Consider the following 14,767-nt stretch of genomic DNA (forward strand, 5'->3'; position numbering starts at 1 on the left):
TTTTCAAGGTACTCCTACCAAGAGTAATTTTCCAATATTGTGTAATATGCTCTTTTAGAATTTAAAATTGTATCTAATGCGCTCTCTACTATCTCTTAAAGCGACAATTTTTGTATAGAAATATATGAAGTATCCTTTACAGTCCTTTGTCTATCGGTATATTTCTCCGTTACGAATATTTGCTAAAACGATACTCCAGCAATCAGTTGTATTCTACTATTCTAGTTTGCTACTTCGTAGCTTGCTTTCATCTTTTCTAAACAATTTTCAATTAACTTGAAATTCTGCTTTCTAATTTTCAAAGAATCTACAATAAACGGAAAACTTTGCTGCTGCTTGGGAAATTATTACATGGAATTTAGTTGTAAGTATGAGAAAATAGAAGAGCGGACGCACAAAGTGTGCGTAGTACATAATACATAAGCAATGTGGATATTTGGGTATATGGGGTTGAATGAAGAGTATTGCTTGTTTTTCCAGAAAATACAAAATGAGGGTGGATAATTTTGTGTTTATTAGCTTCAATTGCTAATAATCAATATTCTGAGAAGAAGCGAAATTAAGTATTGTAGTAGGAAGTGGAGTGCCTGAGTAGGTTTATATGTGAAAGTATTGGTGCTTCTATCCACTGAAATATAAAAAAATATAATGAAAGAGCCTTTAAGTAAGGAGTATCTGGAAAGGGTAAATTATACGCAGAATAAATCTACAGAGTTACAGATAATATATAAACATTATTTTAAAATTATCCGGATTTTTTATGCACGCCAAAATATATGCTATAATTTTGTATATTTTTCGTACAAATAAAATGAGTTATTAATAATATAAATAAATTAAATGGTTGCGTAAACCAAAGGAAAAATTCGAAATAAGGACAAATACTATCTAAAATGGATGTGATTTTTTCTATTTTTCCATTGGCAGCCGCCGAAATGTATGCTACAATTTTGGAAATAGCAATAATTGTTTATATTTAGGTGAAGATCTAAATAATAGAAATAAGCAATGCTATATTTGGAAAGAAAATTTTTCTTCGCCTAAATGTATGCTAAAAATTTTTCAACATTAATAATTGTTGCGAACAGTTGTCTAGTTTTAGGCAAAAAAATTAAATAAAACAAATGGGCAACTATTTTGCCTAGTAAATTAATTTTTTTGATAGTTAAGTAAATAAAACTCTCAATTCAATTACACTGTTTTGGGAGAACAAGTGGTGACACACCCGCTTCAACGTATTTTTTTTTTTTTTTTTTTTTTTTCTTATAGATCGTATGGTGACCTCTTTTAGAGAGGTATGTATTCACTCCAACAGCAGAGCGGCAATGCTGGCCTTGGAATCGATGACAGTACGCTCCAGGCTAGTAAAGGAGTGTCTTAGATTCTTATCAATAGCTTCTAGCTATTTTGCGATCCGTCTAGTGTGGGTACCCGGTCACCGCGGAATCGTTGACAACTGTAAAGCGGACAAGCTTGGGTACCCCAGCAACATTGACGTCGGGGAAAGTCAGCTCGTTGGTAGTCCATGGTCCAGCTGCGCAAGAGCGCTGGACATGCAGACTACGATGGTCAACAACCAGCACTTGTGCAGTGGCGAGATCCTTTTGGCCCTCCTCTCTGGAACATTGAGGTCCATTCAACTGCTTTCTTTAGGCAAGGTCCATCTCAGCGCGATCATTGGTGTGCTTACTGGACATTGTCCAATGGGTACCTATGCGTTGAGACTTAGGATCGTGACAGATGCAAGTTGCCAAAGCTGTATGGAGGAAGGCGAGGGGGAATCATCTAAGGATTTCCCTCTCCATTGTCTAGCTTTTGTCAGACTGAAGTTGACACGCCTCAGAGGGCCCTTTTTCGGTAATCCTATTGAATTGGCTAGAATCGACATTAGCCGTCGAAAGAAATTCGTAAAAGATTCCAAGCGTTTTGCTGAATCTTAAGGGTCCTAACCTAACCTTATAGATCGCTCTACAGCACTTTAGGGTTGATATTGGGTACGCGCCTGAATGTATGCCACATTATTCTACAAATTTCGTTTTGTCCACTAAAACAGAAATAATTTAAATTAAAAAATTAGATTAAGTAAATAATTGCTCACATTTAAGCGCAGAATTTATAAATATTATAAATTACTTAAATTATTTAACTAAAACCAAAACAGGGTAATTTATAAAAAATTGCTCCCGCTAAACACCTAACCACTTTCACATTACAAATAAAGCACAATTTCTAAAATCTAAACTCCGCTAATGCGGCAACTTTTCACGAGCATGCAGCAGAGCATCGTATAAATCACTCACACTGAACGATTACTTCCGCCTGACGCAACGCGCGACCACAATGCGCCACATAAATCCACTGGTCATGGCAATTATTAACGCTTTGCTGTGCGTGCAGCTTCTTTCTACAAATAGCTGCAAGCTTACAACGCGATTTCGTGAGATTGCGTGAGAGTGTTCGTGTTCGTGTGCGTGTGCTCGTATTCGTAGTTCGTTTGATGTGCGCGGTGGTCCCTTGACCATTTTCAAGTGTCAGCTTGAATTATGAGCGTCATTATGGAAACTCATCTTAGCCCCGACTATAATGACCACCATTTTGCTCGCAAACATTTGTAACAAACTCACACGTATATTTGTCAGGTATATATAAAATGTTGATGTGAATTTAATGTACCGTTATTGCTGATTGTTGAGTAATTTTTAAACTTTTTTTTAAATAATTTTAATATATATTTTTTTAATTTATAAATAATTTTTCTTGAAAAAATTCCAAATTTATATTTATTTGTCTAAAAAATTCGAATATCCAAAAATAGTCACCCTGTAAAATGATTGTTTTGCGCCTACAACCCTAATAGTGAATTTCTAAACAACGTTACTTTGGTATAACGGTAAATATATCACTCACACACTCAGAGTTATATCCCTTCAATGTATTTGTTTCTGTTTTTTGATGTTGTTGTTGGTCTTTTGGTGCCATACCCAACGTTATTGTTGTTGTTGCAACACAAAATGCTTCTGGCGCACACGTGTGTTATTGCTGTCCTTGTGAAGTATAATTTTTTTTGTTACTCTGGGTGTGTGAGTATGAGTACAGGAGGATATGATTTATTCGATCTGAGTTCGCTTGTTTGTATTTGTTGTTGTTTGTTGTAAACGGCTAAGCTTTCAACTCTTTTAGCTAGCGATAAATCAAAAGCTATTTGGACAGCCGAAAAATGCCAGCTAGCCATCGGCCAAGGCAAAACGAGCGTTTTCAGATCGAAAGAGATGCAGAAAATGCATTTGTCATTGGTAGCCAATCCCGTTATTGTAACGGTTTTCGGGAGATTAGTAATAGCACAGAATGCATAAATTGTATTTAAGAGTGATAAAAATACAGACAGTTATGATTTATTTGATTGTCTGCTCACTTAAAAATATATTTCCAAGATCTTTTTCAAGGTCCACACTTTATTAAATTCATTGTATACATATATTCTGTTAACTAATAAAGCTATGCTAACCAAACTTAGTGAGAAGACCATTTTTGGACAGTTTTAAATTGAGTTAAGTCGGGTTAAAAATACGGTAACATATCAATCATATAACAGTTCTTTTCGAAACTGGTACATAATCAGTCTTATTAGATGCCAAAAACGTTACAAACTGGTGGTTCTAGGGGACATTTAATATTTCACTAACTCTGATTCTAAAATAGTCACAATCGAACAATAGATCCCTGTCCCACATACATAAAAATATCGGATACAAGTTTCACAGAAAGTCTAGATTACGATGGGAAAGTTAAACCTGAAATTAATAGCCGCGATAGACTAGTACAAATTTATATTTAAAATATTTTATATTCCACAATTTAACAGTTACTATGAAGTTTCAAAATCAGATCAAATGTGGAATCTGTCTAACTTTTCATTATACAAAATGGATTAAAGCATAATTGTCAATTTATTTTTAAAATGTTCTAATGATAATAAATAAAATGCATATCTAGCAAATAACGAATTAAAAAATATCTCTTTTCGAAATTTTCGAATATTTCGAATATAGCTGCACTTTACGCAATAAGTCACAGCCAACTTCGGGGATTGTTAAGGATCAGATTATACACTGTTGTCTGCCTTTGTTTGATTTTCTACTCTAGAGACCAATATTGAATAGGTTTTTAAGACGATCTACGAATATTTAGGGTTTAGAACCTGAATACACAATTCTGCTTTAGTCGTAGAATCCGAGATAGAAAAATACATATTATGGCTATATCTATAAGCTTAGTGATGGATCCGATGAAAAAAAATATTATTATGAGAACGAGCTTATACAATAATTTTCACAGATTTGACTTCGACAAATATTTTCTAAAGTATGTTTTGTTTAGACATGAGATTTTCAAGAAGTAAGAAAATTCATACAATTTTATGTTATACGAGTAGCCAATAATTTAGCTTTGTTATAAAGATAAGGGTTTGCGATTACGTTTTAAAAATTATTTTGAACCGCCTCGGCTGACTCGAATAAATTCAGGCCGAGAGGATTTTTGCAGTAATTGAGGTATATTGAGTATAAATCAAGTAACATCTGTCAAAAAGACCAAACTCCGAAAACTTATTGCTTCATTGAAAGTCACACGTCTAAAAACAACACCCGCTATATCAATATTTTCAAAATAATAAATCACCGTTAACTGAAGCGAACATTATATATGTATTTCAAACATACATATCTGCAGATACATTAAATTTATGTTAGAGGGTGGAGAACAAAGATTTCCCAAAGTTAATTACAAAGTTATATGAAATTAAAATTATACTCAAAGGGTGAGATAGGAATGAGTTGGGGTAACACTCGTTCCATTAAAATTCAAAATTTTATGTATCATATTTTAATATTTGTTTGTATATTATATAAAACGCAAAACTACTTACCACTTAATTGAAAATCCTTTAAAGGATATCTTCGAAATTGCAGATTTATTGGTTTTGAATTTGTTTACGGTCACATGCGATATTTTCACTCTAATTAAGTTCGCGAATATAAACAGTACTCAATTGAAACACACGACAACTGTTGTCGGTTAGTTTGCCGTTCGTATATAAACACAACTGTCACTCTGTAAATTAAGCGGAAGGATGTGATTAAATTGTTTAGATTTTTTGCAAATTTCGAGCATAAATATTTACAAAATAATTATTTAAGTTTGTTGTTTGTTTGTGTAAATTGTATTGCAGTTGGCGTAGTTGTAATTACTGTTATTTCCTTATTTTACATATCATTTAATTTAATTTAATATTTTAATTTTTTTAACATTAAAGGTCTACTTGGAATGAATTTTCAGAAGTGATGTGATTTTGGAATACAAATATTTCTCCAGAATTTCATTTACAAATGTTAAGAGAGATATTGACCACGTAATAAACCTTTCTAAATATATGTAGCTATAAGTGCGTATTTATGCATAGTTTCAATCACTTGCTTTCCTTAATTATCGAGTGGTAGAATAAACTGGACGCTTATCTTGGTAGTTTCTAACCTTTTTTAGATGGATTTTAGAATATTAATGAAACTATTCCTTCAAAGCTTCTTAGCCTATGATTTGGTATCACGTTATCAAAATTGATCTAAAGTTATTTGAACTAGTCACTGATAAAATTATTCCTAGACACTTATTGAACATTGTCATACTCTGGTATGTATATAGTAGGCAATGAGATCTGGTTAACAATGAAAATGTAAAAAGCATTGTTTCTATAGTAATTGGATCCCATAAAGTATTGGGAACACCTTATAGGGCTACAAAGAAAAAAGCTGGGAGAATAATTTTATGGATCATTAGAATTCTATACACATCTGCGTAATTTCTTCAAATGAGACATACAAAGTTATTTTTGTGCAGTTTCAAGATTTCTTCTTAGATATGTTTATAATTTTATGAGAGAAAATTCAATAAAAATTCTTATATTATAATATATTTTTTCTCAAATGAAAAATATAAGTTCTTGACATGGTAATCCAAAACCATAAAAAATATATCTTATCTTTAAATTAAGACAAAATTCAGACCTTTTTCCTGATGATCATATTAAGATACATCATTTTCCTATTCAACTTAAGAAAATAAAGCTTATTAAGTTAAGTATTGACGGCATATTCCCAATCGAAAGATGTCTTTTAAATAAGTTCAGACGTATTTTTTTTATCAAGAACACGAAATAAATCGTTAAGGCGACTAATGCACAGTGGTTCGGCATGTATGAAGGTGCGGTCATAGATACTTCCCGTTGAGATATCGGTTTGAAATTTTCACCAAAATTCTAGAACATTATTTTCAATATATGGTGAAAAAATTGGCCCCATCGGACGACTAGGTCCTATAACCCTCATAGAACTGTAATTGCCATTATATGGCAATCATGCGCAAAAATACTTCTCCTGGCCATGGTCGGAGCGTCAAAACTTTCAGTAAGGCTTTGTAAAAACATTTCAGAAAACGATACAAAAGCTGAACATCCAACCCCACATTCAACCTGTAAGAATAATATCATATAAACAAATCATGTAGGAAAAAAGCAAATTAATACAGTTAATACAGTTAATTTTTTCACTGCCATTCTACAGCCATTATAATTAGAACAAAAACTTATAATGCATCCTCTAGTAAACCGTACATAGATTGAAATAAAGATGGTTTATCCTTATTTCCAAGCTTTTTTGTCCAATTATAATGAGTTTGAACTTAAAAATAGTTAATTCAAAGGCCATTATTATTTTGACGATTACTTCTACATCTGCAAATTTCCGCACCTAACTTTAACACTTTCATTACCTTAAGACTCTGGTAAAGAGAATGTAAAATAAATCTAAAGGGGGATCGCGGGGGAACACAACAAAAATTTTATGTAAACACATTGAAGACGCAGAAAAAAGGTACAAAAAAATAGGTAATATAAAACATTAATTTCACAAAAAATACAAATCATGTTAGTCTTAATTAATTTCACAAGTTAAAAAAATACCTTTAGCTTTAAAAGCCATTAAAAATAATCTTGATTCGTTAATCTGAACAATTACCAGAACAATTTGAAGTGCGTTGTTGCTGCGAATTTAAAAAAAATGTCTAATGTGCTTTAAAAAAATACAGTTGTTCATGCGTTTAACTCTATTTTTAGAAAGTACCGTTAGATTTTTGGGAAAACCCGATTTGAAAATAAGAAGTTTGAACAATTTAGCGGCCATCGGTTTACATTTTGTAAAAAAAATCGAGAGATGAATTTTTTGATTTTTGGCCTACGGTGGAACCACTGTGTAATGTTGAAATCAGAGACAGAGGGTTCTCTTCTTAATCTTAAAAACCAGTCACGCAGAAAGTGTTTGAATTCAATATCGTAAGATTTTGGACTACTCTGATAGTGCATAATGATTAATCTCTTTCATTGAGAAAATAATAATATGATTCTTAACATATCTTGAAAGATAGTTTAGAACTAATTTAATTTCAAAGAATATATTTGTTCACAATTTGTATTTATTTTTACCAATTTTTTCAAGTTTGTAGAAATATTAGTTTCTTATAGTTTAGAACTTAATTTTAAATTAATGTTATCATTTACAAGTACCACCACAGCAAATTTACACACACAAACAACAAAATTTATATTTATTAGAGCTATGTTTAAAGTATTAGGATTCTATTCAAAACTATTTCAGATTTTTTTCTGATGTTTTCGAGGAATTTCTCATATCAGTTATTAGTTTTAATATATTTAATATTTGTCACGTTTGCAGTCATTTTTACTAATATCACACGCTCTCTGTCACTTTATGTGTGTGTGTTAATGTTTAGATGTTTGCCATTTTTTTTATTTATAATCACTATTTTTGTCAACTTTTTCGTTTCTTTCACTTCAGTAGCTTTTCTAATTGCTTTGAACACACAGTATATATACATATATAGACACACATAGTTATCACAAATATATACACACAAAATCGCACAAAAAATACACAAAAGTCAGCCAACAATGTCACGTCGCTGTCTGTGATGAGATGAAAAGTCCTTTTCACACTTTTTCAGTTCTTAACTTCTAAATATTTTTGTAAAATTTTTTCGAAAATAACTTTTTTTCAAATTAAAAATTTTCTTTGCAATATTAATTTTCCATAATAATAATTTTATATCCTTACAAATTGAACTGTTTTATAGTTTTATACACTTGATTTGCTTTATGCTCAAATAACTTTTTCCTCTCCGGAGTTGCCAAACTGTGCACGTTGCACGCTGCCGTCGTACTGAACACAACTCGAACTGGAACTGAACTAAAACTTTTCAATTGCTGACATGCTGACTTTGGCGTTGGCGTTGCCCAACGTTTTCCCAGCGTTCGAGGAGGGATACAATGGACACACACACATACACACACTCATTCACTAACAAAAACCACCCACAAGCATCAACAGCAAGCAGCATAACTTGTGAAAATGAATGAAAATTCGTAGAAATCCAAAAAATAAATGTTAAAACAAAAACAAAAATGAATGAACCGAATGAACGGCAAGCGCATAAAATCACTTTTGCATTCAGCAAATTCATTTTGTTGCGAACGTTATCCTTGTAATGCAGCGCAGCTAAATATCCTGTAGGATATACACCTAGTATAGTGCGTCTCAGTGTTACACAAGCAGGCGCACGCTCGGCACAGCATCTCAAAGCACACCACTATTCACTCGTTTACATTCGTGTCTCACCGAAGGCGGCACGAATGTTTTCAGTTGAGCGACTGAGCTTCTTCTTCGCAGCGTTCATTCGCTCCAGCTGTTTGAACTTTCCTCCCCCATTTCTCAATCCGTGCTTAATAATGCGCTCACGTTCTCTCTCTTTCTCTTCCTTTCTTGCTCTCTTCCGCTGTTTTGGTCTTCCCATATCGCCTCGCATTTAAAGGTGTGCAAAATTGTTGCGCATGTTCCAAAAATAGTTCGTTTACACTAAGCAAATCAAGTTATTAATATTCGTGTGGTTCGTAAATAAATTCATAGTTCGTATTTACAGTTACTAAAAATATCCATATTGCATGCATAACTGTTATGTGCACTGTTAATTTTGAAAAATGCATTCTTGAATTGAGTGAGTTCTTATGGTTTACTCACTCAAGTTTTGCACTCACTTTTTGATTGTAGAGGCTCGGCTCTTAACTGTATCGAACACTTTCAAATCTGGAGTGTTTTCATCCATTCGAACAACATGGCCTAGCCAACGTCGCCACTGTCTTTTTATTCGCTGAACTATGTCTATGTCGTCGTATAACTCTAACAGCTATCCCTTCAATCGTCTGCGGTATTCACCGTTGCCAATGTTCAATGAACTATAAATCTTTCGAAAATTCCTAGAGTCGTCTCATCAGATTTTGTCATCGTCCACGCTTCTGCACCATACATTAGGACGGGATGAATGAGCGACTTGTAGAGTTTGATATTTGTTCGTCGAGAGAGGACTTTACTTTTCAATAGCCTACTCAGTACATTAGCACCTGTAGGTAAAAGTGATTCTGCGTTGAATTTCAATACTGTCATTATTATTGCTGTTAAAGCTGGTTTCCAGATAAACGAAATTATCTACAACTTCAAAGTTATGACTGTCAACAGTGACGTGGGAGCCAAGACGCGATTGCGCTGACTGTTTGTTTGATGACGGGAGATATTTCGTCTTGTCCTCGTTCACCACCAGACCCATACACTTTACTATCCGATCTGGATAAAGCAGAACTAACGGGCTTTCTGGCCTTTTCCAACATTTGGCGCATGGTGAAGATCTGGTTGGATGTAGATTTTCCAGGCCTAAAGCCACACTGATAAGGTCCAATCAGTTTGTTGACAGAGGACTTTAGTCTTTCACACAGTACGCTGCATAGAACCTTATACGCGATGTTGAAGAGGCTTATCCCATGTAATTGACGCTGATCCTGGTGTTGTACTTTCACTGCCATTCAGCAGGCTGGAGAAGTGTTCCCTCCGCAAACTCAGTATACTCTGATCATCAATTACTAGATCACCTCTGGGGGCCAGGAGTGTGCTTGGGTCTTGAAACCTTCAGTTAGTCGCCGGATCTTTTCGTAGAATTTTCGAGCATTATCCCTGTCGGCCAGCTTGTCAGGTTCAATAATTCATCGAAATTGCAAGCTAATCCGATGAATTTTAAAAATCGTTGTCCGTCATATTGGTTTTCTGTGGTTCTGATCTGATGGGATCCTCGGATTCGGATGCAGCGAACCCAAAAACATAAGGAACACATAGTCAGACCCCCAAATCATTATATTTTCCAGCTGGAGTTGTCCCAGAAAACAGTTGTCCAGTTTTCCCTCATATGTTTGATATTTTATACCCTTTTCGCCTTTCTAGCTATGATACAATTTGGAAATTAAAACCTCTCCCCTAACAACAATTACTAGCGCACGGACCTGTGCTGTAAAACCTAGATTATAACGGGTGATTTTTTTGAGGTTAGGATTTTCATGCATTAGTATTTGACAGATCACGTGGGATTTCAGACATGGTGTCAAAGAGAAAGATGCTCAGTATGCTTTGACATTTCATCATGAATAGACTTACTAACGAGCAACGCTTGCAAATCATTGAATTTTATTACCAAAATCAGTGTTCGGTTCGAAATGTGAAAATCCGCTTTTTTATCGACAAATTTTGTTCAGCGATGAGGCTCATTTCTGGTTGAATGGCTACGTAAATAAGCAAAATTGCCGCATTTGGGGTGAAGAGCAACCAGAAGCCGTTCAAGAACTGCCCATGCATCCCGAAAAATGCACTGTTTGGTGTGGTTTGTACGCTGGTGGAATCATTGGACCGTATTTTTTCAAAGATGCTGTTGGACGCAACGTTACGGTGAATGGCGATCGCTATCGTTCGATGCTAACAAACTTTTTGTTGCCAAAAATGGAAGAACTGAACTTGGTTGACATGTGGTTTCAACAAGATGGCGCTACATGCCACACAGCTCGCGATTCTATGGCCATTTTGAGGGAAAACTTCGGAGAACAATTCATCTCAAGAAATGGACCCGTAAGTTGGCCACCAAGATCATGCGATTTAACGCCTTTAGACTATTTTTTGTGGGGCTACGTCAAGTCTAAAGTCTACAGAAATAAGCCAGCAACTATTCCAGCTTTGGAAGACAACATTTCCGAAGAAATTCGGGCTATTCCGGCCGAAATGCTCGAAAAAGTTGCCCAAAATTGGACTTTCCGAATGGACCACCTAAGACGCAGCCGCGGTCAACATTTAAATGAAATTATCTTCAAAAAGTAAATGTCATGAACCAATCTAACGTTTCAAATAAAGAACCGATGAGATTTTGCAAATTTTATGCGTTTTTTTTTTTTAAAAAGTTATCAAGCTCTTAAAAAATCACCCTTTACAACTATAATTTCTATTCTTGGAACTTAATGTTTCCAATCTCTCACTAAATATCGAAAGGAACAGTTCCGCAGAATACCGTGGATGCGAGACCAAATTCAAATTAGCCAACGTCTTCGTCTTAACTTAGTTCAAACGGAGTTCGTGCGGAAACCACTTTACACAGAGTTTTCATATATTAGTGCACGATATATCCTATAAGTTCCATTGATATCTTCAGAGTGTCAGTTCTCTCGATCAGTTTCGTTTGCAGTCATCCCAAAATTTGTTAAAGAATGTTGTCCATCCAATGGCTGTGTAGCTTAGCAAAGATACCGAATAATCGAAAGGTGGACACTTGCTTTTGAAGGTTAGTTCTAACTACAGTTCGATGAACAAATTTCAAGTCTTTCCTCTAACAAAAATGATTGGAACTTTTTAGCCTTCGTGGAATTTACGAATTTCCCTATTTCAATAGCATTTGTCTTCAGATTTGTATTACTTTTTCATTTCCTCTATTCCTAAAACAATATAACTTATTGAAAAGATGGCCCACAGATCATCTTGTTTTGTTGTTTCAGTTATTTAGTACAATATCTCCTCTGAGAACTTTAAAATTTCAAAACAAACTAAACACGCCAGCGCCTAAATATATTTTACAAATGTAATCGTATTCATATAAATATTAATTTAAATAATGCAACAAATATTACAAATACCCTACAACAACTGGAAAACTTGTAAAATGCAATTAACAACAAATCTAAAAATAGACAGCAGCTCAACTGTAAATATGATATGTACACCATAAACATGATAAAACATTTACGCCCCTGTTATTCACTAAGCGCTGCGTGTTCATAATGTGTTCACAGGTGTCCTGATTTAAATGCATCAGGACATACATACACATACATAGATATCTACTTATGTGATGTGTAATGTGTTTTTACAATCAACATGCAATTTTATGGCATGTTTGTTGAAATCCATATTCACATAGCATGACATAGTAGTGGCAGCAATGCATTTGCCTATTTACGCTATACAAAAACAAATATCTATATGAATGTATAGGTTTCATACACTCATAGAAATAATTTAATTTAATTTTAATTACTAAATACAAAATATTTTTTAATAACATAACATAACACAGCATAGCAAGGCACAAGCGAGCAAAACTGAATTTGTTCCTCAACATTGACTAAAGCGACATCTGGTGAATTACATAGCTATTTTTTCAAAGGATTGTTCTAGAAAACATCGATCTAATGCTGTCATAAATCTTGTTCCATGAACTAGTTAAAGCTAGAAGACATAAGGCGGTATCTAACAGCAAGATCTTTATTACACAAGGTTACTAGATTGTAATATATTTGAGTTCGAAAATCCAATGGGGGTTCAGAAAGCATGAATTATTTAGAACATAATTATAATTCTTTTTTTCTAAATCCCAAAGTTTTAGAAACATGAAAATATATGATTTTCCATTTTTCCCAGTGTATATATTAATTTAGTTGTGTACAAGTGTAGGCAAATGTAATTTCCATAACATGTAAGAATTGACCGTCGAAACGGAAATTATATTTCGCATGCCGAATACTACATACGTATTATTTTCATTATATTAAAATGTTGAATTATGAGATTACAAATGTAAATATTTACTCTCCGCTTAAAATATTACAAATTCATACGTAAATATTTATAAACTAGATTGTAATGGGTTTTCAACAAGGTGTGGATTTAAAATTTATAGCATTACTATAAAATATTGTAAATTTGTTCTACTCAAGATTGTAATATAGGTACCTTTCATAATACTATATGTCAAAATCGGCAGACAAAATTTTTGTGTGTACAGGCCTTAGCCATTTGTTTTGAAAGATTAGGATAAGTTGTAAGGCTGTTTCCTAAAGGAAAACACACGTATACTTTAAAAGGCAGGTCATTGTGAAACCAGGATCGCCCCTAGATTAACAATTAGGAGGCGACAAAGCGCCTTGAACCTGCTACAAATCTGCAGAGATTATTAACTACAAATAGTGAGTCTGACATCCTGACCTTGTAAGCTCATCACCTTACAATATCCCGCGATTCCGCTGAGGCCAGGAATCCAGACTGATCTAATTGAAAAGTGTAACGATGCCACCGCCAGTGAAGTTAGGCATTCCTTTACCAACCTAGAGCGCATAGTCAGTGAACTCAAGGCTAGTATCGCCGCTCTGTTAACCGAGTGGATATCACATCTCCCTAAAGGTGCGCTTCGAAGCAATATATCAGTCGCTGCCTTAATAGCAGCCACTTCCGCTTGAAAAACACTGCAATAGTCAGGAATCCTGAAACTAAGATTGATGCGGAGTTCCCGACAGTCAGCTTCCCCACCCATCTTTCTCGCCGACTTCGCCTCATCCGCGAAGAAACTCACTGCTCCTCTCCTCCAGCGACTACTTCAGTCCAAACGTTCCTTGAAGATATAAGAACAGAGAAGTTGTTGCCAGGGCTGACTCGGTGGAATGGAGATGATCCAATAACCTCGGGATGAAATCGAAGTGTGCGAGGATACTTGAGTGCCCAGGCACCCACTCGTCTATAAACCCGGATTCCTAAAGTTTTCGCGTACAAGCACCTTCCACCTTTGTCCACGGGTGCTATATATAGTAAGGCGTTAAGTGCCAAGATTGGTGTTGTCCGGAGCATACTTACGAGAGTCGCTCGTTAATGTTTACTAGCCTTTTAGCTAGTGGGGCCTTTTCAAGCGACTTTAACCAGAGGAGTATCCCATAGAACATAACAGGCTTGACTATAGTTTCATATAGTCAGAGAACCACTGAGAAGCAATTTCTTAGTCGAAATTAATCTCCAAAATCATAATATTTGTCTACGAATTTAGAAATTGAAAAGTCATGTACGAGGAGTGTTAAAAAAATTACGGGAAGTTTCGTTTTTGGAAAAATAAATATTTACTCATTTGTCTACATTAATATCGTCGCCTTAAAAAGTCCCCATTCGATATAATGAACTTATGCCAGCGCATCTTGCTATCGTCGAATAGGGATAGACTTTTGCTCTTTCAACGCTTTCTCGATTGATTGTAAATTCCCTTTAAAGTTCTCTTTAACTTTGTATATAGAAAAAAGTCACATGGACTTCAGGGGCATGTATATGAACATACCAAAAATTTAACAATTGGACTCTCCAAAACAACTATTGGACTATTTTAATAGATGATATTAGGGATCATCGAAAAAATAAAAATACCGTTAAACATCCTTCACTCGAATCACCATGATTCACAGAAATACTTAGAGTTAAAGAGACTTCCTAGTTACGGAAGATAATTTGTATGAAATTAGACTTCTATTGCC

The 14,767-nt window shown here is 34.5% G+C and overlaps 1 protein-coding gene across 2 annotated transcripts in view; it reads right to left on the reverse strand.

The window, feature by feature from the left end:
• Positions 1 to 14,767, reverse strand: part of LOC105211057 (uncharacterized) — a 113,079-nt gene that overhangs the window by 57,076 nt on the left and 41,236 nt on the right. The window contains exons 1-2 of one of the 2 annotated variants that reach the window (XM_054229604.1): positions 8,181 to 8,325; positions 4,925 to 5,109 (exon numbers count right to left, since the gene is read on the reverse strand). The gene's annotated coding sequence lies outside the window, so the exon portion shown is untranslated. Of the gene's footprint in view, positions 1 to 4,924; positions 5,110 to 8,180; positions 8,326 to 14,767 lie in introns of those variants that run through there. The other variant, XM_054229603.1, reaches the window with a different exon arrangement.

The sequence above is a fragment of the Zeugodacus cucurbitae genome, chromosome 4, assembly GCF_028554725.1.
Source record: "Zeugodacus cucurbitae isolate PBARC_wt_2022May chromosome 4, idZeuCucr1.2, whole genome shotgun sequence".
Taxonomy (NCBI): Eukaryota; Metazoa; Arthropoda; class Insecta; order Diptera; family Tephritidae; genus Zeugodacus; species Zeugodacus cucurbitae.